We start from the raw sequence: 26,636 nt of genomic DNA, 5'->3' as shown, positions 1-26,636 counted from the left end.
TCTTCCTACATGGTTAAGTAATGAAAAGCTACACAATCCATCTATAAGGGTTAGAACAACCAACACATTCTCATCCTTTGGCGTCATATAGGTGACGCCATATGACATTTCGTCGAAATCTTACGCACATGGCATCCTTTAGCGTCAATATAACACGCACTGTTATGGGTAGGTTTAGGTCTGGGGTAGGGTACGGTTATGACGCCTTGGGTTCTGCGTCTCATATTCACGCTAAACGATGCCATGTGCGTTGGATTTAGACGCGCGTCACCTGTATGACGCCTTGGGTTCTGCGTCTCATATTGATGCTAAAGGATGCCATGTGTGTAAGATTTCGACGAAATGTCAAAAGCGTCACATGTATGACGCCTTGGGATGAGAACGGGCTGGAACAACTGTTGCCAAACATATAACATGCCAGAAACATAATAATCACTGCAATTATGATCCAATCATAGACTCTTGAGCATTTGTCTATTTAAATCCAAACAGCAACTCTTTTTTTGGCCGGGCAGTGTATATACTGTGCATGTATATAACTGCCCAAATGCATTTGAGATGAGCAGCATCCTCCTTTAATAAGGGTTAACAAGGGACGCCAAATTTTTAGCGCTGCAGTCAAACGGGCTTAATGGTCGCTGCCCTTCTCTCAGTCCAAGTACGGGGCAACATATAGCTCCATCTGGAAAACCAACCTGGACTCGTAGCAGATGGCGAACACAAAAAAAGCACAAAATAACCATCCATTTAGAATCCAGCACACTGATCTAGCCATTAGGCAGGAGCATTGTTGCCTTGGCAACTGGTCCCCCTATGTATGGCATAGTGGTGGAACTCAACTAGGTGACAGTGAGTTGTGGTTGTGAAGCCGAAAAGAACATCTGGGCTGGCTGGGTGCCCTCTTCACCCCGCCCCCAAACCCTGAGGGAACACGCTGCCATAACAAGGTGAAGCGATGCCCTGTGACAGAAGCCGTCCCAGCTAACCAAGTGCACAATGAGAATTGACAGAGATGTGCGTCTCTCCACCAATTAGCGTGGATGGGCTAGCAAAGTGAATGGCTAATGATCTCGCCCCATTGTAGGCGGTTCATGTCGAGCCATCCATCCAGGCATCAGAAACAACAGCAGGACACAAAAGCAAAGCACATTCACAGTGCAGCCACATCAGGAAGGAAGCCAGTGAGGCTTCTGTGCCTGGGGATGTTCCCTCTTTTATGTGCATGAGAGCTGTTAAACAAAGGCTAGCTCCATTGAAAAGAAATCCAGATCTGCGATCGCAATGAATGGCTTCACGTTAGCACCATTGACCGAGATTTTCTATGTGGCATTATGCGCGGATAATGCTGCGTTTAACAGCAGGTAATAAATAAAGTATCGCGGATGGTGACTTCCAGGAAGCTCAGTACACACACGCGACAGGACGCTCACTGCGAGGCAGAATCTGGAGCTGTGCAAACATCAGCAGTGATTCAGTGGCGTTTCTGTCATGCCGATGCCCATGGGAAGGTGTCCTGGCGCTCTCACAGGGCACTGCAGAGGCAGTCAGTGCACAAATGCTATCAGACTGTTCATTCGCTCACTCTCTCTCTCTCTCTCTCTCTCTCTCTGCCTTCCTCTCAAGCACATTAATGTACGTGGCAGATGGCCCAGGAAACAGTGGCCCTAACACACAATTCTGTATTGAAAAGTCAGTTTCTCTTTTATTCTCTCTCTAACAACTCTATTCTAAAAGGGGACTGTTGAGTTGATTATCAGCATAATGTTTGTTTCCACTAAAAAAAAACTTACATTCATCAATTTTGTACATCCATTTTTATGTGATGTATTCTACATCATTACTGCAATCAGGGTTATTAAAGTAAACTAAAACTGATTTCAGCTAGTGGCCAAGGTAACATTTCTCATTTCCATTTAGTTTAACTTGATGTACTAAAATAACTTAATATACCTTAAAATATAAAAATAAAAACTATAAAAATAAAAACTAATTCAAAATATCTATACATTTTTTTAATAGTATCTCAATGATAGTAAAATAACACTGCCGCAAATTCAGCTTTGTAACCAAGATTACATTTTGAGGTTGACAAAATAAAAATGACGAAAAAAGGAAGAATCAGAATCATACAGCAAAAACATTTAGATTACATCTGCATAATTTCCAGCTGAAAGAAAATTATTTTTTTAAAGAAAACATTTATGAAATAAATACATACAAAATTACTATTTTTGAAAAACTGTGGATAGTTTTAACTATCTAAAACTTTGGATAGTTTTATCCAAAAACTACTAGCCAAAATAATAATTATAATCTTAAAAAAACTAGCAACGAAAATAATATAAAATAAACATAACTATTAATGTTAATCAATAATTGAATGTTGATCCCTGTGTATGTTCGGTTGGAAACAGTCCTTGCTGTTCTCAAACATGCTTGCAAGCTTAAAAAAGTACTCAGTAGTTAAAAAAATAAATAAAAGTACTTCAGCACCTGCCTTTGCAATATTTGTCCACCAGGGGGAGTCATTCACAACAAAGCAGGTGTCTAAGGGAACATTCAGTCCACTCTTTCCGGACACATTCATATTATTTTATCAAAGTACATAAAAAAGTGCATCAAAGTTCATAATGTACCCTTAAAGCCCCATCATCTCTAAATGCTTTTTTGGAACAAAAGCATAAGTAAATGAACCCTACATTTTTATGTTAACTTTCCCTTTTTATACATGATTTTGAACTCCTTCAGATAAAATGTCACTGCAGTCTTTTTTTTTTTTTAGATAAGCTGTACTGAAAGGACTCCTTGGGCAAACTACACACTCAGTAAGAAGTACCTTAAAACGCTGCTTATACAAAGAGTTTCAGGGCGAGAGTGCTTTTGGCCATTGTTTTCTCACAATACAGCTGGGGGGCTGCGTGATTCGTACATTCGGGCCTATGACACGCACCACTGCTTCTGTTGAGCGAGCGCTTCTTTACTCACAAAAGCCAAACAGCAGGGACTCCACATCCTCTCAAGAATCAGCCTCCGCACATGGGGCTCTATGGCCACTGGGCTGCTTTCTGTATAAACACCAGTGGAGGAGGAGGTGTACTGAAGGAGCTTTTGTATTCAACTGGCACACTTCTGTAAAAACAGGTTCAAGTAAGCAAGGTCAGAGGCCATATAGAGTGACTGACTAAAAGCTTGAGTTTGATATAGCGAGAAAATCCTCAGCTTTTAAGCTATGAAATGTACCATCAGAGCAATAAACACAAATCCAAAGAGAACAACACAGTTCTTATTCGTGTATTAGAATTTATCCAGAATGATAATCTGAAATGATTTTCAATGAAAATTTAAATCTCAATCGTCTTTTAAGTGAAAACTGTGGTCTTGTCATCTCAGAAATACACTTTGCCCCCTAATAGTTCACCCAAAAAGGAAAAATCTGTTATTTATTCATCTTCACTCTCCAAAACCTGTATGACTTTCTTTATTCAACATGAAAGGAAATATTTGAAAGAATGTTCAATCTGCCTTTAAATAATGAAAGCATACAGTGACCAAAAACACCATAGAAGTTCCATAAAACTGATGCATATGATTTATAAGTCTTTGTGTATTTTTGTGAGGTCAATTCACTGATAAAAAAAAAAGTGATGCATTAAAAAAAAATTAAATGATTATTAATATTATATTATGTACTTAAATATCAAAATTAAATAAATGTAAAAAAAAAAAAAAAAAAAAAAAGCGTCACTGTATAAGGTTAAGCAGCCACAAATTACCAACAAAAGGCATGCAACCCAAAGGCAAAAAAAAAAAAAAAAAAAACCAATCCTGTCTTCATTTTCTTTTTTTCAGGTGCTGAACTCATTCGGGAGCCAAATGCGAATCTCTCGTTCCAGGACTGAAGATTGAGCCACACATTGCCTGATGTGAAATCAGCTCGAGGAATGTCTGCGGCCTAAATATCCGATTCAACGAGTATAAAAGAATCCAGATTAACTCCAGCAAGACTTAATGGCGGCTACAGCTTTGTAGAAATGCGCCAGAGAAACATGCATTTACATGCCTGCTCATTTAATCTAATACTGCATCCGCTGGAATCACTCCTCCGGGGTATAATGAGAGAGACACAGTGAGAAAGGAGATAAAGACAGATAAATACACAGAGAGACACTGAATGGAAGAGTAAGGGCGATGAGAAATGCAGATGACAAATTCCCTGTACTGTAAACTTGGCACCTGCTGTTGTGCAATAAAGCCCATGCATTTAGCTTAATTCTTTTCCCAGACGAACTATAGGAAGTATATTGGATTTGAGGGGATCGGTTTTTAGCTTGAATATTTTCAGCGTGATAAATGTCAGCATTAGCCGGAATTAAAAGGAAGGAGCAGTCAAATGATACACTGCTATCTTGAGGCATTGAGGCAGGAATAACAGTGCAAAGTGATGCCGGTGTCTTAAACAATTCTCCTACATGCTACAAAAAGCGCTCGGCTGTGGTGATGGATTCCCGGGTGCTGTGAGAAGTCCTTCTGCCTTTCACTGCCAAATAAAAGCTCCTATACGCACTCCAGAGATGGCTAACGCATACATCACACACATAAAGGCTTGAGAGGGAGAAACAAAGTGAATGCCTTTTTGTTCATAGAGTCGAAGCGACTGCCACGACAGAACCGAATCCAAACAAAATGTCGTTTAAGGATATAATTTCAGTTATTGTCAGTACATTGGCAGAGATTGAAGGGCCCTTTGTAGGTCACACAGTGACAAGTGACCTCCTTAGGGACTAATCTTCCGCTCGCTGCTTCACAACTATTTACCAGGCTGCCATGGCAACCGAGACTGATATCCGAGCGTTCAGATCCCGCCTCTCGCCCTGGTGACCAGGAGCAAGGTCAGGCCAAAAAGATAAACAGCGCACGGGTCTCAACGTTATGCAACTCTCCCTCTGACAGAAGGCAGATGCGAGCAAACGAATGCTCTTTTTTAAGTTGGCGCCAGCTGCGTAAAACAGAGGCAGGCAAGATGCCAGCGCATGTTTTGAAGGCACGGCGTGTGAGCTCTCCCTTTGATTCTTCAGACAAACGAACATGTTGAAGTGCTTGAAGAATATCTATTATTCACAGGGTGGAGACCCAGCGTTCATTTAAGTGTCAGACTCTGATGAGATATAACACGCGCTGTCGGGAGCGCAAACTTAACAATGCCTCTCACCACGTCTGCTCGTTTGCGTCAGGGCCCCAAGGTTAAGCGTCTTTAAGTGGTACGTCTTCAAACACAACTAGCATTTTTGTAAATAAACTTGTAGTTCAGGTTGAGTTGAGGTATGAAGTTGGAAAACAACAAAGTCGTTTATCTATGCTGGGTCTAGCTACACTCTTAGTGTGTGTTCACACTTCGCAGGTTTGGTTAGATTAAAAAGAACTCAGGTGTGATTGCTTTGTTAGTGCAGTTCATTTGATTAAGTGTGAACACTGCCTTTTAAACCCTGGTGCGCACCAAACAAGTGGACCAAGAAAGACCCCTGAAAACGGGTCTCGGTCCGCTTCCAAACAAACTCTGGTGCGATTGCTCTGTTAGTGCGGTTCATTTGATTACTGTAAGTGTGAACGCTGCCAGTCGAACCCTGGTGCACCAAACAAGCAAGCCGAGACCCCTGAAAAAGTCCGCTTCCAAACGAACTCTGGTGCGGTTCAACGCAACACGGACAAAAGACATCCAAACGAACCAAAAACAGGACGTGATACCACAAGATGCAACCCTAAAAAGGACAGACTGCTCAATGCTCACATACAATTGGCGCATTTAGCCCAGAACAGCATTGGTTTGGATGTTTGGCAAGTTCTGTCTCAAAATAAGTTTTTTTTTTTTTATCTTTAGGTTCGGTCTTAAAAATGATAGTGTGAACACTAAGCGAACCAGGACTAAATTTATTATTTTCTTTTTTTGGTTCGAAGCAAAAGAACCAAGAGATCCGAACTACAAGTGTGAACACACCCTTAGGCCACGTTTACAAAGCAGGGTTTAGAGAAACGAATATCCCCCCTCCCCCCTCCCCTCCGTTTTCAATAATAACATCGCACACACACCTGCATAAATACGCCGTCGAGCGCCATCATAACTATGCCAAACCTATGGGCGGCAGTGTAGGGAGAAGGATAAAGCCATGCAAGCCAATCAGAATCCTCAGAATGGACAAGAGAGAACCTAAAACCTCGTTTCTCAAAAATGGGGTTTTCGTCTAAATGAGAGGCCAAACCGCAGGGAAATATCTGCGTTTTCCCTTCGTGTAAACGGGGCCTTAAAAGCAAAGGTTTTCGAAGCGATGCCATAGATCAGGGGTGTCCAATCCTGCTCCTGCAGAGTTCAGTTCCAACCCCAATTGAACACACCTGAAGAAACTAATCAAGGTCTTACGGGGCATTCTAAAAACTTCTTGAGGCAAGCTAGAGCTAAACTCTGCAGGACATTGGACCTCCAGGACTGAGTTTGGACACCCCTGCCATTGAAGAACCATTTTGGGTTCCCTAAAGAACCTTTTGGTCAACAGTTCTTAAAAGAACCATTTTCTCCTTATTGTGAGGAATATAATGATAAGAAACCACAGAACCATAGATACAAATAAAGAACCTTTACTTTTAAAAATGTAAACAGAGTATCTGATTCTTTCTTTTCATGCTGAGACTGCTACATTGTAGAATCGATTGCATGGATCGTCAGATCTGAATCCACAAGAGCAGCTGTCCCAGTTAAGCAATGAGCCATAGTAGAGGAACGTCCCTCCATCTGGAAACAAAAACCCTGTTAAAGGTCAATTACCATTTTTATAATGATGCGGATGGGGTTTTGCTTGTTTGCAGCAACAACTAAGTTTAATTGCGCAGTTAATAACATGAAATGCCTTCCCAAAATACACCGTGTTGGCAAACAGAACCCAGGCGTTAGATATCAGAGGAAGGGAAATAGTCTGAGAACGAGAGAGAAAAAGACAGAGAGGGGCAGAAATACTTCAGGGGCTATAAACCCAGTCGGACTCCTAAAGCTAGTGTTGTTTTTGTTTGAGTTAGCGAAATCTATAGCACACACACACACACACGGCAGGACGAGAATCAGACTGCTTTTAAAAACTACTGCGAGCTACAAACAGAAAAACAGACAACTTTTTGGTGTCCTGCCTCTTCATTTTCATAAGATTAAAGCGACTTCTGTAACCAGAGTGGGTCGCCTCAAAGGCGTCGACTCTACTGTACCGCTATAAACTAAGCCCGGAGGCATCCGATGTTACAGCGATGAATAAACACGAAGAGCGTGTTTGTGTGGGTGCCATCACATGGTCCGTGTTGATATGCAGAAATTGCTCTAATTCTGAGAGAAGTCAGTAATTTCCCTCAGGTGCCCGCCTCAGGCCCCGCGGTGGTGCGTAGGCCTCGGGAGTGCTCAGAGATTAAGGGCTTACAGTTGGCACATTAGCTGCTAAATGAATCCTGCTCTGTCACTGGTAACGGGGCCACATAGCTGTCAGATACATTTCACTGTAGTCTTACCTCACTCCTTTCAACACGCAACACACAAATGCTTATCTCCAGTAGCTAATCTTACTGACTATGAAATATTATTTATTTTGTTATGGCCTTTATGCCCCTTTTATCATTATGGATAGTGAAAAGAGAGCCTTCAATGCAAGGTATAAAGTCAGAATGGAATGGGGGGGGGGGGGGGGGGGGGGTTTATTTACAGGTGTATATATTTACAGTATATTTGCCTGGCTTCAAGGTTTATATTATATTATTATAATATAAATTCTTAAAAGAATTTACTACAATAATGGTTCAGCACTGTAGTAGCCATTAAACACACACACACACACACACACACACACACACACACACACACACACACTCTTGGGTGGGCAAATTACACGACCATCAGTACTCCAAATCAGCTCAGTTCTTGTTTTGAGTATGGGGTGTTAAGTTACCCAGCGGTACCCCACAGGAGGGAGTTGTGTTGTTTTCTCTCTTTGCTTTGGTGCATGTCGATACATGCTAGTGGAGCGTAAAAAAGCCGCTGCTACACAACAGCGTCCACTCAAGCAGTTTTTCTTCTCCCTCCTTCTGTCTTTAAATCCCCAAACAAGGATTGTGGGCGGTGTGGCGGAGCCAAACACACATCAGCCAAATGGGATCAAACACTACGGAGACACTCTACGTGTGTGGACACCAGTCAGTCTCGCGCCCTCTGGGACAAGCCCTTCTCATAATGACCCTGTCCCTACGCTGCCCTCCACAACCCAGCTGATAAGCCACTAGCGTCTGTGTGCTTTATGAGCCTCTAATGGCCTCCTCACGCACGAGTAGAGCTTAAAACAGTAGAGAGCGTTTGCTCTGTCCTCCCCCTTCTACTAGCCCTGCTAAACACACATGCAGGACAATCCTCTCCCTGACATCTTTAAAGGGATAGTTCACCCACTCACAAACATATTTACTCATTCTGATGTCGTTCTAAACCCCTTTTTCCACACAATGAAAATGTGGATAGTGACCATGGGGCTGCCAAGCTTTAAAAAATGGCAAAAAGCACCATTAAAATATAGTAGCTCATATGACTTGCACACTATATTTTGTAAGTCTTCTTTGTGTAAAAAAAAAAAAACAGATCAAAAGTTAAATAGAAAATTGCTGAAAATTTTTATACTAAAATAACTTTTAAAGATATTGTTTTAAACATTCACAGCTAATTTCACATGAAACAATTAATTAATTAAAAAGTAATGGGATAGTTCACCCAAAAATGAAAATTCTGTCATCATTTACTCACTCTCAAGTTGTTCCAAACCTGTATGAATTTCTTCTTTCTGCTGAACACAAAATAAGATATTTTGAAGAACCAGACAGTTGATGGGCCCCACTGACTTCTATAGTACTGTATATGGAAGAAAACAAATACTACGGAAGTCAATGGCGCCCATTAACCATTTGGTTACCAACATTCTTCAAAATATCTTCTTTTGTGTTCAGCAGAAGAAAAAAGTTCATACAGGTTTAGAACAATTTGAGAGTGAGAAAATTATGACTTTTTTTGGTGAACTATTCCTTTAATAAATAATACTTTATAATTTAATCAAACATAATTTGCCTAAAATACATCTGAAAATCAAAACAATAAAATATGCTAGAAAAAATTCAGCTTTGTTAGAAATAAATTTTACAAATTAAATAATGTGCAAATTAAAAATCTAACTGGTGCAATTAAAATGTGTACATATTTAATGTTGGTGTATTGTGACTAGTTAAGACAGAAGAGAAGGGGAAGACTTTCAGTGAATATCTGTTCCTCACACGAGTTATCATTTGACTTCAGAATACTTGGAAAATAGTGAACAAAGTATATGGACTAATTTAATGGCTTTTTTAACTTTTGGAGCTTGGGCTAAGGATCATCGATCCCCTTTTGTGTTCTACAGAAGAAAGGCATGGTTTGAAACAACATATACAGGTAGGTGTGAGTAAATGTTGCCAGAAGTAAAAAATTTTGGGTGAAATATCCCTTTAAGACTTCTATAATGCAATAGAGTGCAACAGTGCCAGCCCCCTTTTTCAGCGGCGCTATTTTAGTAAATTTTTTCCATAGTTTCCTATAATAATCTTCGTTAAAGAGTTTTAAGCCATGAACCAAGCCAATCAGTTGAGAAAACTAGAAGCAAAAAAAAAAAAAAACGGACAAAAAGACAAAGGTACAAGTGTAACACTGAGTTCAAGGAAGACGTAATACGAGGTTTAAATACAAGGATAATAGACAGCGTGCGAAACAGCATGCAAACATAACACGAACAAAAACGGACAAAGAACTGAACACAAGCAGGAACTTAAATACACAGAGATGATTAACTAAAAGACGAACAGCTGTGATGATGAGTGTTAGTGTCCTTGGTGACTGATGAGTGACGGGAAACTAGAAAAAAAAGGAACACATGTGACGAGTGAAAACCAAAACATAACTGTTTGGGAGTGGGCGGAGCTAAAGAGCTATATTGGAGCGTGTTGCTTTTTTCGACTTTCTGATTGGTGTAATTTTCTGTACAGCATCATGGGTAATGTAGTTTTTCACCAGGAATTACACTGTTAAACACGATTATTTAGAAAATAAGATGAAATAATGAGGGCTGACGGCTTCAGCAAAAGCAAATATCATGGATTAACAACCTCGTAGCTCACAGTCGGTCTGTCTTTAAAGGTTTATAAGTAATCGTTCAAAATCAATTTCCTTAAGGAGAAAATGAATGGAGTTTTTACCTCCAGAACCCGACTGTTGCACTCAATTGCTTATGAAAATAAAAGAGCTGTCAGGCACAGACCTTCCCTCCTATTTTTATTTGTGGGTCTGCTCTGTAAAATGAGCCGGTGTGTTGAGACGAATGAATAATTAAACAGCTCTTTAAGACATCTTACTGAGTTCTTCAGCTCCATGCACTCTGTAAGATCTCCGGACGTCTTCCTTCCTCTCGCTTCCTTTCGCTCCCCTGGCCGGGGCTTGCCATCGCCATGGCAACCACTCACATTTCACACACTTGAGAACAGTATATCATGCAACGGGCGAGGCAAAAACAGGAAATAGCTCTCTGTGCTTAGCCATGGCTTTCTGAGGGCTGTTTCCAGCCGGTAATAGAAACCAGACACATGGTGGCGACTATAAATGTGGACGCTAACCGGACTGCACACACACACACGCTGAAAGCATGCAGCTTAATATTATAATATGCAGCCTCTGACTTCAGAGTGTATATATAGAACTTACTGTGAAGAAGCAGAGAAATCAGGCTACACTTTATATAACAGGGACAAACACATTTCAGAAAATGCCTTCTAGAGCCTGACTGAGCCACTGTTCTGAGGTCAGCAGATTGTGCAGTTTACTGTGTGACCGTCACGCACAAATCCACTTCCCACTGACCTCAGAGCCCCCCGTGAGCAGTCAGAGAGAGCACTAGAGTTACGAGGTGAACCCGAGAGACGCGTCCAGATAAGACCTTGAAGCCGCAGGGATGGTTTATTTGTTTTGGCATTTTCAGTAAAGCGGACATAAAACAGAGCAAGACATTTTTGAAGGGCACATCAATGCAGCAGCAGCACAAAGCACTATAGGTGTTTTATCTCCGATCATGCACGCGGAACAGCTGCACAAATCTTTTCAGGCACACCTCTGTAGCGGAGCCCGTAACCCGCGGGACGGGAGAGTGCCGTGATTTTTAAGTGCGGGCAGTTCCACAATAGCAGCCTTCAATAAACTTTACACATTCCACAGAGCAATTAGCATGAGCCATGCCACTTGACGATTTCAATTTGCTCAGCAAGACGCAACACCCACGTCTGAGAGACGGGGGAGAAAACAATGCGGAGAACAGACGCTCTGCCGTCAGTCTCGGAGACGAGCGCTCGCTGGCTCTGGAAGACCTAAGACTTTCTCCTGATTAATGTCTTTCGGTCTCTTCCTTTCTTTTTCTCTTTCCCAAATGGGAAGACTGAATTGACAAAGAAAAATGGCTTTGGAGGTGAAAACCCAGATTATTATTTTTCAGTGATAATAATTTTTGCACTGTTACAGACTACAGACAGGAATGATTCCTCAAATTGTGCAGCTTGTTAAGGAAAGTGTACTATTATTTTTATTATACTATGTGATTGCTGACTTCGAGGTGAATTCAGCAAACAACTTAGCAACCACCCCAACCAAACAAAAAGTGCTCAAATATGTAAATTAGATTGATTTGTTGAATTGGTTTTAGAGGAGTGGAAATGTCCTGGATGATGCATTAAAGGCACCTTCAAATATTTCCTTTCCCTCAACTCAATCCTCCCCCTTTATTCTGTCACTTCATTTTATTGTGTTCAGTAGCCTGACATAAATGGAGATTTATTCTTCTTTCATCTGAGTCATAGAGACACAATGCCTTCCTTCCTCGGTGGGAGTGGGAGAAGGAGATGGAGGAAAGATGGAATGAGAGAAAGATGGAGAGATATAACCAATGTACTGTATTCTGAATATGGTCCAAAAAATTCTGACCACTAGTGAAAATGCTTCTATTTTCTAATTAACAGTTGGAGTGAAAATAGTATTTTTTTTATGTGAATATTAATAATGTCTGTTGAGATGTATGTACCTGGGGCCAGATTCACGAAACATTCTTAAGAATAAAATTCTTCTTAACTGACATTTTTTTCTAATTGTCTAAATTAAGAAAAAAGATAAGAATATTTATATTCCCAAAAACTTTAAGAATGTTCTTATCTTTTTTTCTTAAGATTGTTCTTCAAGTATTAATTTCCTCGAAAAGAATGTTTTTAAAATCATCGTAGATAGCTTCTTAAAGTTAGGATAACCTCCAACCTGTCTTAAAGCAAAATGTAAGATGTTTAGGGAATAATTTCAAAGATAACAGAACACTAGCTAGCAAGTTAAATACAATACATATTACTACTGCTACAATATGTGGACGAATACTCTGGTGACACCGATCGATCATTTGAGTGTATGTGATGCGCTCACTCAAGCTAGAACTAGCCAGCAGCACACACATATACAGGACGCATTCACTAGAGAGAGCGCAAGAAAGACGGAGCACAAATAACTAAGAAAGACCACTGCATCTGAGACAGGCTTTTTTTTAAATAACGATTTTAGTGCAAGTTAACTCGCGTCAAGCCAGTTGCGACATAAATACTCTGCACGCTTATTATGATATTTACGGTAATCTGCAGGCTGTGCAAATGTGCAAAAAGACCGGCTTTGAGGTGTTTTTCATTCACCGAGTCTTCAGCAATACCCGCCTTTCAATCAAATAACACCAAAGCCTGTAATTTTGAGATGTTCTTAAAATATATATTTGAGGACTTCTAAAGAATTTTTCAAGAATTGTACTTAAGGTAAATTCTGACAAGTTCAGAAGAATGTTCCTAAGAATTTTTAAGAACTTCTTTCTTAAGAAGATTTTCACGAATCCGGCCCCTGGTGATCGTGTTCTCCCGCATTATTTGAGATTATCCAAAGAGCATCTTGACCTTCAATGGAAGGAGAACACAGTTTTCAGTTTTTATCAGATTTACTTATTTGATTAGTAATTTGTCTAAAATATTCATTTTCAAATGTTTTCAAATTGAAATATAAAAATACTTTTCAGGTTTTTAATGCGGACTCAGACTTTTGTTCCACACTGTATATTTACATTTATATGCTTTATGTTGGCTGGGACCTTGTTTAAAAAAAGAGAAAGAGACGAGGTTTCCCCAGACATTTCTCCCTGATGCTGGAAGGCATGTAGCTTTTAGAGCGGACCCCCCATCGTTAGCTGGGGTGGCATCACAGGCAGAGATGAATACATTTCAATGTGACTTCTTAGTCACTCATCTGACTCATGTAGGTTCAAAGCAGCCGCTGTAGAGAATGAAAGAATGACTGAAATGAAAATTTACGCACCTACCTCTAGAGAAGACAGATAATGTCACCGCCATGACAACACAACCCTCTATTGTGTGCTCTCTTTGCACTCCTTCTCTCAATGTTTCTGTCTTTGCTTCAACTAATTCAAAGACGGAAAGAATTCCAGAACAATTATGACACAGCAGCTATTTATCAACTGTGAAATCTGAGTAATGGCAGGTGAAATGCAAGAGGAACATTTTCAGCCTGATCCCCTGGAGCAAAGCCTCCAGCCTAGAGAAACACTCCCACATTCATTCATTTACTGTTTATTACATGAAGAAAACACATTTATGGCAGATCTGTGTTTTCTCCTGTAAACATGTAAAGCATGTTTTTCTGTTGACAGATTTTCAAAAGTAGCCATGTGTTCTGACAAAAAATGTTTAGAAGGTTAAACTGTTGACAAAGCCAAGCCATATTCACATCATCTAGGCCTGTAATGCTACGTTCACACCGGACGCGAATAGCGCGTCAGGCGCGAGTGATTTCAATGTTAAGTCAATGCAAAGACGCGTTACGCGCGTAAAAAATTCCTGCGGCGCGAATGAGGCGTAGAGCGCGGCGCGGGAGACGCGAATACGCCTCATTCGCGCGTCAAGTTCGCGCGAATGGCGCAAATTGAGCGTCTGCCGCATTTTGTGCATTCACGCGTTTGACGCGAATTCGCGTCTGCCGCCTGAGTTGAAAAATTTGAACTTCTGGGTCAATTCGCGCGGCGTTAACCAATCAGGAGCCTAGCTGCTTGCTGCTGTCACGTGGTGAAGTATCTGGATGCTTCAATAAATTATTTTGTAATTTGACGGTGGTTCTAATGCAGTTCTAATGCACAACAAAGCAAATATTTTATCACATAAAACTTGATTTCAATATAGGCCTATGAGACATATTCATTTTGTATTGAATGCTATTTATTCCATATCTAGATTAGGCCTATATGAAATATTATTATAATGTAAAGACAACCAACATTCGTGTCTGGACAGTGATGTGTGTGAGAGAGAAAAAAATCACAGGACAGATTAATCACTTTTGGAGGCTGGCTCCATTTATCATCAAAACAAAAATAAATGACAGATTAGGTGGATGAGGGCGAGGGTGATCCTCGCTCCGATGCGGGACAACAGGTCATCAAGCTGGGCGCGGGACAGGCGGAAGTACCGCTGACAGCGGCCGTCATCCAGGCGCAGCTCCTGGAGCGAGCAAGTGGTGAAACTCGCCACACTGGGTTCGCCTTTGAAGGGTCTGGTGGACACAAATACGGCGACGATGACCCCTACGCCGACGTTCTGCTCTCGTATTCAGAATGCTATTCAGAGCAAATACAGAGCGGTGACTCTCTCGATGAATGCTCGATCAACATAAAAAAAGATGGCCGCCAACGGGTTTCGATTCAGACGCGTGTAAATTTCGCTTCAAAGTTTTGTTTTTTACGCGCGTCAATTTCGCTCTTGACGCGCGAATGGATTCAAAGTGGTCAAGCGTATAACTAGACGCGGTAGGCGCGAATTTGACGCGCTATTCGCGTCCGGTGTGAACGTAGCATAAGTGTTCAAAAAGCATATACTGTACATTACAAATGTAAATTTACAGACAAATTAGTGTTAGTTTAAACTGGGGCCGGTTCGTTTGAACCAGTATTGGGACATTGTCGGTATTTAAAAAAATAATATTCTAAACCTAAAGTAATATTGACAAACTATATACCATTTGAAAGCTTACAAACTTTAGTTTTCATATTTGGTGACAGATTTCCGATACAAATGACAGAAGCACAGTAATTTATTAATTTGCAACAAGAATATTTATCAGAGTCATAAGTCATTTATTTTGAAAAAGTGATGGAATTGAAAAATTATTAAATATTGGTAGAAACCTCATAAATCGACAACAAACTAAGGAAACTGAGGGCATTAAATACAAAGGTAAACACGAAACTAAAGACACAGTTGATGATGATTAGCAATAATAACTATAGAAACAAACTAGCAATGGGAACAAAGGGAACAAAAGAAACAGGAACTAAAACACAGGAAATAAGAACATACAAACTAAGGCTACGTTTGCATGATTTACACGACAATGATATGCTTAAAACCGAGTCGTTTTTCCTTTGAGTTTTCCGCATACAGACGACACCATTGCCAAAACGATCCCCATTCACACTATAGACAGTAAAAGAAATAGACACAGCGACCCCATTGATTTCAATGGAGAAAATTGAAGCCCGTTAAAAGCTGATAGCCAGGCGTACTGCGCAGGCTCAAACTGAGCCTGTCACAAGAGCAACCTGTATGTCTTATAGTAGCAGTGCCGAGTGAAATCTGAATAATTCCCTTCCGAATCTCACAGAGACGGAGAGAGTGAGTATTAGCTGTCCATGAGCTAGCAGCAGGATCAACTTTATGACTCTCTATGGGCTTCTCCCTTGACTTTATCGGACTTTATGCCTCCACGTCCCCCCGATTGCCTGCGAGCTTCTCCTCCTGTCTATACGGTAATTTCTCTACTGTGCGACGGAGAGTCGATTCGTTATGACGCAATCGTTAGCCTATTTTTACAAAAACTGCTTCTACGGGGCCATAACGTAAGATACAAGGTAATGGAGCCTTTTATACATTGTTGTGTTTCTTTAGAAATAAATAATGGATAAATGGAGTCTTTGGACGCCACAGATGTAAAGTTATTCGCTGTCAAAGTGACGCCAAAATGAATGGGAGTCAATGGAATGCTAACAGCAGGTGATAGTCTGCTACAATGGTGGCCCCCGGGAGGCTTCAGTTTCCGGCGGATGGATTACCCCCTTGATTCACGCAGATCCGTGAAAACGCTGTATTCTGCTGCCAGGCCATTAGATGGCGATGAAACACTATAGATTGAACACGTAATGCGCATGTGCATGACAACATCGTCTTCAGAGATTCGCGCTTTTGGTGTTTACACAGAGAACGTTTTCAAAACCTTGCACTTTGAAACCCGTTTTCAAAAATTTGTGTTTTCAGGCACCCAAAACGCTGTTGCCGTGTAAACAAACAGCCAAAACGCATAAAAAGTTTTACATTTTTAGTTGGAAACCGGTGTCGTGTAAACAGCCCCAAAGAGTAACAGGAACAGAAACCAAATGTGACAACTGTTTGCAAATTTTTTGAGGAATTTTTCCTTTTAAATCTCATAAAATTGGCCCCATTCCCTTCCATTGTGTCAGGAATTGAGTTTATTTTAGGGCTGTCAAATGATTAATCGTGATTAATCACATCCAAAATAAAAGTTTTTTTTACATAATATATGTGGGTGCATTGTGTATAATTATTTTATATATATAAATACACACACATGCATGTATATATTTAAGAAATATTTTCATGTATATACTGTATATAGATTTATATATAATTTATATTATATATAAATATAAATATTTTATATATAAATTATATTTTTTTCTTAAATATACATGCATGTGTGTGTATTTATATATATACAAAATAATTATACACAGTGCACCCACATATATTATGTAAAAAAACTTTTATTTTGGATGTGATTAATCGTGATTAATCATTTGACAGCCCTAGTTTATTTGTTCATGTTTTTTATCTTTATTTCCTAGTTAATCTTCTACCTGTTAATTAGTTCTGTCTTTCTCCGTCCCCTCCGTTACTGATGGTGTTAGTTGAATTCAGGTGTGTCTTGTTTATCAGTCTCATTAGTTCTTCTTGTTTGCCTGTATTTAAGCCTGAGTTTAGTCCTGTCCATGTTGTCTGTTGACGTTGCTATTTTGGATGGTTGTTCTGTTCCTGTTTTGAAGTTCTATAGATTCCTTAGCATTTCTATTAGTTTGAGTTTATTTGTAATAAAGACTGCTGCACACAGATCCTGTTTCTTCTCTGCTGCAACCAGACTCGTGACACATTGTAAGTGCCTCACAGTAATTTTTTTTGCCTTTTTTAAATAAAATGAGGGATGAGTTGAAATTCTAAATTATAAAAAATATATATATTTTTTAATTGATTGAGCTTAACTTTGGAACCTGGATAGTTTCTTTATTGTGCATATGGTTGTGATGTCATATTTATCATATGAGATTATCGATAACCCTGATAACGTTACAGTAAGGGAACGATAGGAAAAAATGAAAGGACAAAGAGTGCAGATACAGACACACACTGATATGAAAGTACATATACACATTCTCATACACATAGTAGATGTGACTACATATTCAAAACACGGCTCCGTTTTGTCACATTCATTTTGATACAACTCTTGTAGAACAAAGAGGAGATAAAAGAGGAAACGTGCAAGACAGCAGGGAAGGGAAGGCAGGCAGGAGACAGCGTTCTCGTTCCAGCGAACACTTCCAAGCGTTGAGAATAATATGGTCTGAAAAGCATTACTGAAAGAGTTCCACAGCTCCGTCCAATCCTGACAGCCTTTCTTCTCAGCAAGCAAGTGACTTAGCCCTTGAATTTCAAACTGTTGCGGCTAGTAAAAAAAATTGTGAGACGTGTCTCGCTGTAATTTATCAGAATTCAAAAACAAAAGTTAGTTTTAACTTGCCGCCCACTTGATGAATACAGTCGGCTTGCAGGAAGAGAGTATCACTAATTTTGGTCTGCAAACTTTTAAGGTGTGAAATTATTTTATTTACATAAATTCTGCATTTCTATGCAGCTTTTACTGTGGACTTGACCAGGGAATATGCATGTATTTCCAATGCATGTCACAGCACATCAATAATGTTTTGTGTCATAGTCCTATTGGCCTCGAATGATTCAATGCAAACTTGCAGTGTAAACGTGCTATAACAACCCAAAGGTCACACTGAGTCACAGTGAGGGGAACAGTTCACTCCGGGTAACTGGGGCATCTCACCAAGACTTCCATTCTCTTTATTGTTACTGTCATGACTCATAAAAAAACATAAGCTGCTTCCAAAATCACATATTTCCTTCCTATATAGTAGGCGAAAAACAGTATGTGGCAAAACTAGTATGTCCAAATTCACAGTACTCATAAAAGAGTAGGCAAAAGTATATATACGATAGACACTTTACTATCCCATGAGGCCCCGGGAGAGGATTTGTGATTGGCAGTGAAGTGACGCAATTGACGCTGGTAGTTCACATGATCATGTCAACATGGGAGATGTAGTACGTCCGGATTACATTGATAGGGTACAACGTGGCTCGAGGCTCCACGGGGTAAAAGGCTCCCTTGGTTTAATTTTCCTCTAAACCGCTAGATGGCACAAACTTGCCGCAGCACTTTCCAAAACATCCGCTTTTCAAGATGCACGTGGAAATTTGTCTGATCCTTGGCGAAGTTGGCGCGATCGTGGGCAGCAACGCAAAGTTTATTCTGCACTAATTTCATCTAATATTTTATGTTTTTTAAAATGTTGTAGATTTAAGAGAATCACTAAAATTATTGAATATATTTTTAGACAAATGCCTTCTGAATGATTTTCAGTTTTGTTCAAGGTAATTAAAGCAACAGTCTTTCAATAATGGAAGAATATGTAAAAGTATGATTTTTGGGGTAAAAGGCGCTCCTGTTGTTGGGGCGAAAGGCACAATAATTAACATGATAATAAATAGCCGGCTGACTTTTTCATTCGTTGACATGACATGGTTAGATTCAGATGGTAAATGTATATCAAGTTGGGTGTCCACCTAAGAGATAATCACCATTTTATAATGAAACCATCATATTTAAAAAAAATATGATATTAATCATATCATATAATAAAATGTGATCACTGTAAATCTATATTATAATTATTATGGGATCTCCTTCACTGCTTTCAGAATCTTTACTTTTTAAAATATATTTTGTACATATTTGAATGACAGTACATTTATTGAACAAAAATGAATTATTTGATTTATCAAAATAGTAAATATCAGAAATACTATTATCAGAAAATAGTGCAAACTTTGTTAAAGTGATTATTTTGAACAAGTATTAACTTGGACATTATTAAAAACATATTATTTTAGCTAAAGTATTTGTATCAATAGTTTGTGCCTTTGATTTATTTACTTTAATATGATTTATTTTCACACAAAATCTGTTGGTCCATAAATGTTCCATACAAACATATATTTTATACATACACAATGAGAATAGTGAAAAGCAAATTTTTTCTTAAAATGTGCCTTTAGCCCCATTGTACCATACTATATAGAACATACTTTTTTTAGCGGTCAAAAATTACTTATTCAAAATAAGTACCAACTCAAGAGAATATGCTATTTTGGATACAGCCATTGACTTGTTCATTTTTAGTACATGCAACTCAAAAGAGCAAATCAAGGGATTTGATGAGAAAAAATTCGATATTACTTTACAACCACCTAGCAACAACCTAGAGCACCCCAGCAACCACCTAACAACCTCCCAGAATATCCTTGTAACTTTACAGAACAACCTTGCAATCAACAAGCAACTTCCCAGAACTCTCTTACAACCACACAGAACACCCTGCATAGCAATGTGTTAAAACTGCATAACAATGTGCTAAAAAGGCAGTTTGAACATTTTGGCAACTGCAAACCATTGCCCTAGCAAACAACCTAGCATCATGACGTTTTTCCAAAAATGAAAAAAAGTTATAATCACTCAGCCTAATTTAACCAATTTACCAACAGAAGCATTTCTAAATGCAGGCACAGCTTTCTACAGTCTTTGAACTTTAGAGGCGCTACTCAACATGAAGAGGCTGGAGAGAAAAAAAAGAAAAGCGCAAAAGAGAGGAAAGAGGGGGGTTTATTTGGATCGTTTTTCATGGAGTGTCAAAAGGCCTTCCACAATCACCAAATCAATCCCGACCTACTGGTAACTGGGCGAGAGGTGAGAGGTGCTTAGCTGTGAGAGAGTGTGAGAAAATAAAGGAGCGAAAGAGAGAGAGACAGAAAGAAAGAAAGAAAGGGGGAGAGAGAGCAATGATCAGTTTTGCAGTGAAACTGAAGAAGTAAATCTCACTGGTAATCCCTTATTAAATAGTTCTCAGAGCTTCTCGGTCTTTGTGCTGTTCTGTGCTTGCCTTTTCCGTCAGTAAAAAGTCTGTTAAAAATCCAATAAGAGGCAAGATATGGACCACTTGTCACAGCGCTAATACACAGTTTCTCACTGCTTCCCAATAGAGAGGCTGCATCCTTTGAAGGCCGCTTTCGAAGGCCCATTGTGTCACAGCGGTGCGACGAAGGCTGTCCCAATTCGAAGGGTCTTTCAAATATGGCTTCGAAATGCATCCTTCGTTTCCTGGGCAATGAAGGATAAAACAGATGGATCCTTCGCGGCTTAGCCTTCCCCAGAATTCATTGCGCGCAGGTGACGACAGGATTCTTTTAGAGAAATTGCCAGATTTGTGAAAATAAATTTGTAAAAGATTTGAACACTTTTATTCAGCAAGGGTGCATTAAAGGGTTAGTTCACCCAAAAATGAAAGTTCTGTCATTAATTACTCATCCTCATGTCGATCCAAACCTGTCAGACCTTTGTCATCTACAGAATACAAATGAAGATATGTTTAAAGAAATCTCAGAGCTTTCTGACCTCCCCAATAGTATTCTCGTCGCACAAGTGCGCTATAGTATTCTCGTCACTTCATAACATTAAGGTTGAACTAGTCACATGTACTATTTTAACAATGGCTTTACTACATTTCTGGGCCTTGAAAGTGGTAATAAAGTTGCTGTCTATGGGGAGTCAGAAAGCTCTCAGATTTCATCAAAAATATCTTCATTTGTGTTCTGAACGGGTCTTACGGGTTTGGAACGACATGAGGGCGAGTCATTAATGACAGAATTTTCATTTTTGGGTGAACTAATCCTTTAAAAGAAATGCACACATTTCACATAATATTACAGAATTTTTTGATTTTATATAAATGCTGTTCTTTTGAACTTTGCATTAATCAAAGAATCCTGAAAAAAAATCTGTTTTTTTTTTTAGCAAATCTGCATATTTAGTATGATCTTTTACAATTAGAATATTAGAATCTAGTATCTTCTTGCATCAAATCAATATTTCATGCGTATTTATTGATTTATTTGATTGATTGTTTACTGACTTATTGATTTACAATAAGTAGCCATATTGTTTTAGCAAACTTCCTATCCAAGGATCCGTTCAATTCCTGAAGGCCATACACTGAATATCACCCTGAAACACACCACTTTATGGACTTTAAACAAGATGCAAATGGCAGTTTCAACAGACTTCACATGCTACACAAGGCTACACATGCCTACAATCTGTGTTTACACTGGCTTACAACTTATGACATGTTATGAAGTTTCTGGTAGACTTCAAAGAAAGCCACTTTGAAACTAAATGACCTCTGGGCTGACATGACTGATAATGTGCCAGTGACTGGCCTGTCAGCAATAAAAGACATAGTCCTGCATCTAGTCTGACTAGAGATTTGTCTGCAAAATCTTCATATCACAGCAACTTCAGAAGGTACAAGAACACAAATCTAAATATTACATTACCTTTGTACTTCAGAGTGCTAAAACTAAGTTTTAAATTACATCTAAGGATCCAAGTGATTCACTTCCACAATATTAAACCGTTTATTTACCTGTCACTCCCTCAAACATTTTGGTTCCCAAGAACCTCAGACAAAATCCTCTGCTTTGGTGTCTCTCTAAATAGTTGCAATGACAGAGCTAGAAAACAAGAGCAATTAGCCGCGTTTCCACTGCCGGGCCAGGGCCGAGCCGTGCTAGTGCATGCCAGAGCCAGTCGCGTTTTCCACTGCCACTTCTGGGGCTTGATCGGGGCTTACTCAGGGCGAATACCTTGAATACCTTGGGCCAAAGCGGGCCAGCTCGGGCTAGAGGCATGGACAAGGTAAAAGGCGGAGTTTATCGGTGTTATGGAACGTTATGATCTGAAGCAAGATGCACATTTCACTTTTTTATATCTCGCAAAATAATCGCTGCTCGAAATGGTGAATCGCCTGTACTGGTCTGTCGAAGATACCAAAGCTCTTCTGAGCATTTGGGCAGAAGAAAGGTTACAACGTCAATTTGACGGCGTGTGAAGAAACGAAGACGTTATAAAATACATTGATGCTGAACTTTCTAAGCTAATCATTCAGCGAGCAACGCTTCAATTTCCGGGAGAAAAAAAGTTGCGGGCGCAGTATTGTACAAGGCGATTCAAACGCACAATGGACAAAGCGGAGCTCAGAGAAGGAACTTTCCAAATTCCATGGTTCGACTTGATGGACGGTGTGCTGGGTCACCGTCCCTCTGTTAGTGGCGACTCGCGAGACAATCTGGACACTATTGCAGGCTGCAGCCACGGCCGGTGAGTTACTATACATGCTATCTTCCTAACTTAAAAAATAAATAAATTCATAATACCCGCTGAAATGGGTTGGGTTGTATGACGTTTGATCCAGAAAGGCGTGTTAGGGGCGGGGTTTAGGGCAGCGCTGCGGGGCTACTGGCCCGGCAGTGGAAACTCAAGCCACTGCTTGAGGCTCGAGGCCACTGGCTCGGCTCGGCTCGCTGTTAGCCCTGGCCCGGCAGTGGAAACGCGGCTATTGATTCCAATGCTCGTTCAGCACCAGATTAGCTTTTGTTAGGAAAACAAGGAGCAAAATCTAAAAAAGAAATGTGGCTATGCAATGGACAGGGCCTTGACAACCAGAAGAAAACTTTGCTTTAGTGTTTAATGGCACATCTGAGAAAGTAGCATAGCGGAGGGCGCAGTATGCACAAACTGTAAACGCACGTCAGTGTTTGCTAGCACTTCTGAGCTCAGCAGATGTCCCTCCTACAAATGTGGCAGCCTTTGCAGGTGTATCACTGCCGCCTCCCCACGCGTTAGATAATATCACAGCCACAAAAGAGTTTACAAAACACACAGCTAACTGCCAATTATACCGAACAAGCCGCTGCCTGCGCGGCACCTCTATGCAGCACTCTAAAGACGCTTTTCGAGAGGGTGTGTTATGATTTTTTTCTGTCATGTAAGCATGTTTAAGAGGGTGATGATGTATAACCAACTATATATCACTAGGCACTCATTCGCATGCATCAGATACTCATTATGGTGCAGGGGTTTATGTAACTAAACGCAAAAAAAAAAGCAAAATAATGATCAGGCTGTGAATGAGTAGCTCTGTTATGGTACTGTAGGAAGTGGATGTCTGCTGGTTACTGGACTGTCACACTCGCACCTCATATAGAAAACATATTCATAATAACAGCTCTCGTACCGCACTTCCATTAGAGTGCCGCTTTAAATGCCACCAGGTTAATTGAATCTCTGATTACTGTGATTCACATGCGTGAGTCTCATCAAAAGAAATACATGCGGAGAGATTCAAGCACATACTAAGGAGAGATTAGAGCAAGGAAATCAGGAACATTTCGGGATAAGAATATCAAGTATATCAGGACGATGGGCCATGCGCTGTGAAATAAACCAAGCCATCGGTCAATGTCTCTAGAATTAATTTCCAGTCAAATTAAATATAGATCACATCTTAGGTGCACTGAATACGAATTCATTGAGGTGTCTAAAAAAACGCTTCTGGTCATGTCAATAAGTCAACCACTTGTATCATTGGGCCACAGTAGCCATTTTTTTTTTTTTTTTTTACATTTTCAAACTTCTTTAGTGTGTAATGTGCTGTTTGAGCCTGAAAAAATGTCTGCAAAGTTACGAAGGACAAAGTCCTCTCCAAAAGAGGGCAATTCTCTATATCAGTAAGCACTGTGTCTGAACTCCCTAAAATGCCTTGATTGTAGTCATGAGCTTTCTTCTGGGAACATACTGTACACGTCACAATATCCCTCATTTAAATAATTCACACCCAAGGCATACGCAAAAATAAGTTTAATTCAAGCTTCATATATTCTTTTTTTTATCAACACTTGAAAGTGGGTAAGTTTCATAAAAACAGCAAAAAAAAATTGATAAAAAAAGCTGAGGAATTAATCTTTTTGTCAAAGACAATGTGCATAAGCAATGCTTTTACCACTTGTTTTTGCTTTTCTTTTGCCTGTGTTTGATCTGGATATTCTGTACACTTTCAGAAGATATATATAATAGCGTCCCCCTATTGTATAACAGTGAAAACACTGAATCTCATAGTCTCATAAGTGCTTGATTAATCACAACACTGGTCCAGCCAACCAATCAGAGCACATTGCAATCTTCAAAAATAGGGGCTGTATAGAGACAGGAACTATTCAGTGTGTTACTGACAGACTCAACAAAACCTCAACATAAGAGGTCCCCTTTAAACTGAATAAAATTGTTAAGAGGAGGACTGGTTCAAAAGCGTAAACTGCAACTAACTGCCACCATGAACCAGGCACGTTGTGTCATGGTGAGCATTTGATAAATTCTGATTCTGCATAACTTCCTGTCCTCTATCCACCTTCTCTATCAATAAAAAAGCAGCAAAAGTCAAATGCAACAAATAGGAAGTCTATTACCATTTAAACACTACTAAATAAACTACTAAATGCAGTGACTAAATAAACTAAAAACAATGTAACTGTTTTCGTGACATTTACTCTCAAAGTGCTGGGTACAAGATAAAGAGGAAAAGTGCATCCAATCCTCTGCCTGCCGAGGATAATGAGTGTAATAAGGCATTTCATTGCAGCCATTATTAAAATAAGCAAAGAAACAGCCACAAGGTCTAGTTTTAAAAGGCTTGCTTTCATAGATTCAACTTTAAAAGGGTTCTGTGTACAAAGCAATTAATTTTTAGGCAAGTGACAAGCAAAAACCCTGTATGAAACACGTTATCTTCTAATGGTGGAATATCTTATGCACTACTGTTTAAAAGTTTAAGGTCAGTAAGATTTTTCTTTTTAAGAAATGAATACTTTTCTGTCAGGTCCATTAAGTCAAGAACACACAAACAAAATAATTTAGAATTTAATTGAATAGATTGCAAACAGGTTGATGTTCCTGAATTGAAATTTGGCGGTATGGCTCTGTTCAGGGAGTCCTCTGACCTTTCATGAGCACCATGAAATAGCAGAGAGTCAGAGGACAGCAGCAGCAGCATTAGGGAACGCTCACACAGTTTTAGACTGTGAGAGCTAAAATATCCCCCCAAACAAAACCACACCTGGCAATCCTCTGTGATACAGAGGATGATTTATTTGACCACATGACCTATTCCCCCCAAAACAAAATTGAGTGTCTCGAACGGTGTCGACTGAGCCGCCCTAATTTACCGATTTATAAATGGTAAAAATATTAATTAATTACTGAAATGACTAATCAAGACCGCAATAGCTAAAACATGCTGTTACCTAGATTATCGGTCTTTAAACTGTTTGACAGCTCTGTTTTACAGTGTAAGCTCTATGGATAGATGACTAATCCACCTCTGAGAACGAGCTAGATGAATAAATTAACAGCTGATAGCGCATTCAGGGGCGTTACTGAGCAGAGCGCGAGCAAAATAATGATCAAATGTGTTTTATTAACGAAACAAATCAGAGACTTGAGCTCATGGCTTCTGGTCGTCAAGAATATCCCGAACATCGGCACGGAGGTATCGTTCGTAAGCAGCAGAAACCACCGCCCCATAGCTTAAAGGCTTAAACCGGAGCGAGTGTCGCCGCCGTAGTTGCTGCACAATGCGTAAGAATGAGCTGTATACGGTCCGGAGGCAGTCCGCAGAAGTTAAATCCTATCACAGCAAGCTGCTTGAATCTGCGCTGCATAGTGGTAAAAGCCAGCGTGAGCAACGCGATCAGTTGCCAATGACAACAATAGTAACGCACATAGCCAATATGATCATGGCATTTTTACGAAAACGACAATTAGATAAGCCCAAATGCCACACGGATAGCATTAACAACAAGCATGTTGCCAACACACTGATAGCTTTTAGCAATGAATATTAAAAAGGAACTTAGCTTTGTGAAGATTTTCAGAGATGAATGGAGAATGAATCACGTCGAGTCCGGTGTCAATATTGCAGCAGAAGCGAGCAGCGAGCCAGCAGAAGCGAGCAGCAAGCATGTATGAGCAAGGTGAATGAGCTTTAAATAGGGCGCCTTGTTTGAGCTTTGGCCATTGAGCAGCGAGGGGAGTTAACCAGCTAATGCTAATAAAAAACATTTTATTTCTCCTTAAATTAAATTAATATTTCTTTTATTAATTGATTTAT

The 26,636-nt window shown here is 39.8% G+C and overlaps 1 protein-coding gene across 4 annotated transcripts in view; it reads right to left on the bottom strand.

Moving 5' to 3' along the window:
• foxn3 (forkhead box N3) overlaps positions 1 to 26,636 on the bottom strand; it is a 104,187-nt gene that overhangs the window by 14,346 nt on the left and 63,205 nt on the right. The window lies entirely within an intron of this gene.

This window comes from Rhinichthys klamathensis, unplaced genomic scaffold (genome assembly GCF_029890125.1).
Source record: "Rhinichthys klamathensis goyatoka isolate OS25496 unplaced genomic scaffold, OSU_Roscu_1.1 h1tg000256l_1, whole genome shotgun sequence".
Classification (NCBI taxonomy): Eukaryota; Metazoa; Chordata; class Actinopteri; order Cypriniformes; family Leuciscidae; genus Rhinichthys; species Rhinichthys klamathensis.
The sequence above is the reverse complement of the archived record's forward strand: the minus strand, read 5'-3'. Positions and strand labels throughout refer to the sequence as shown.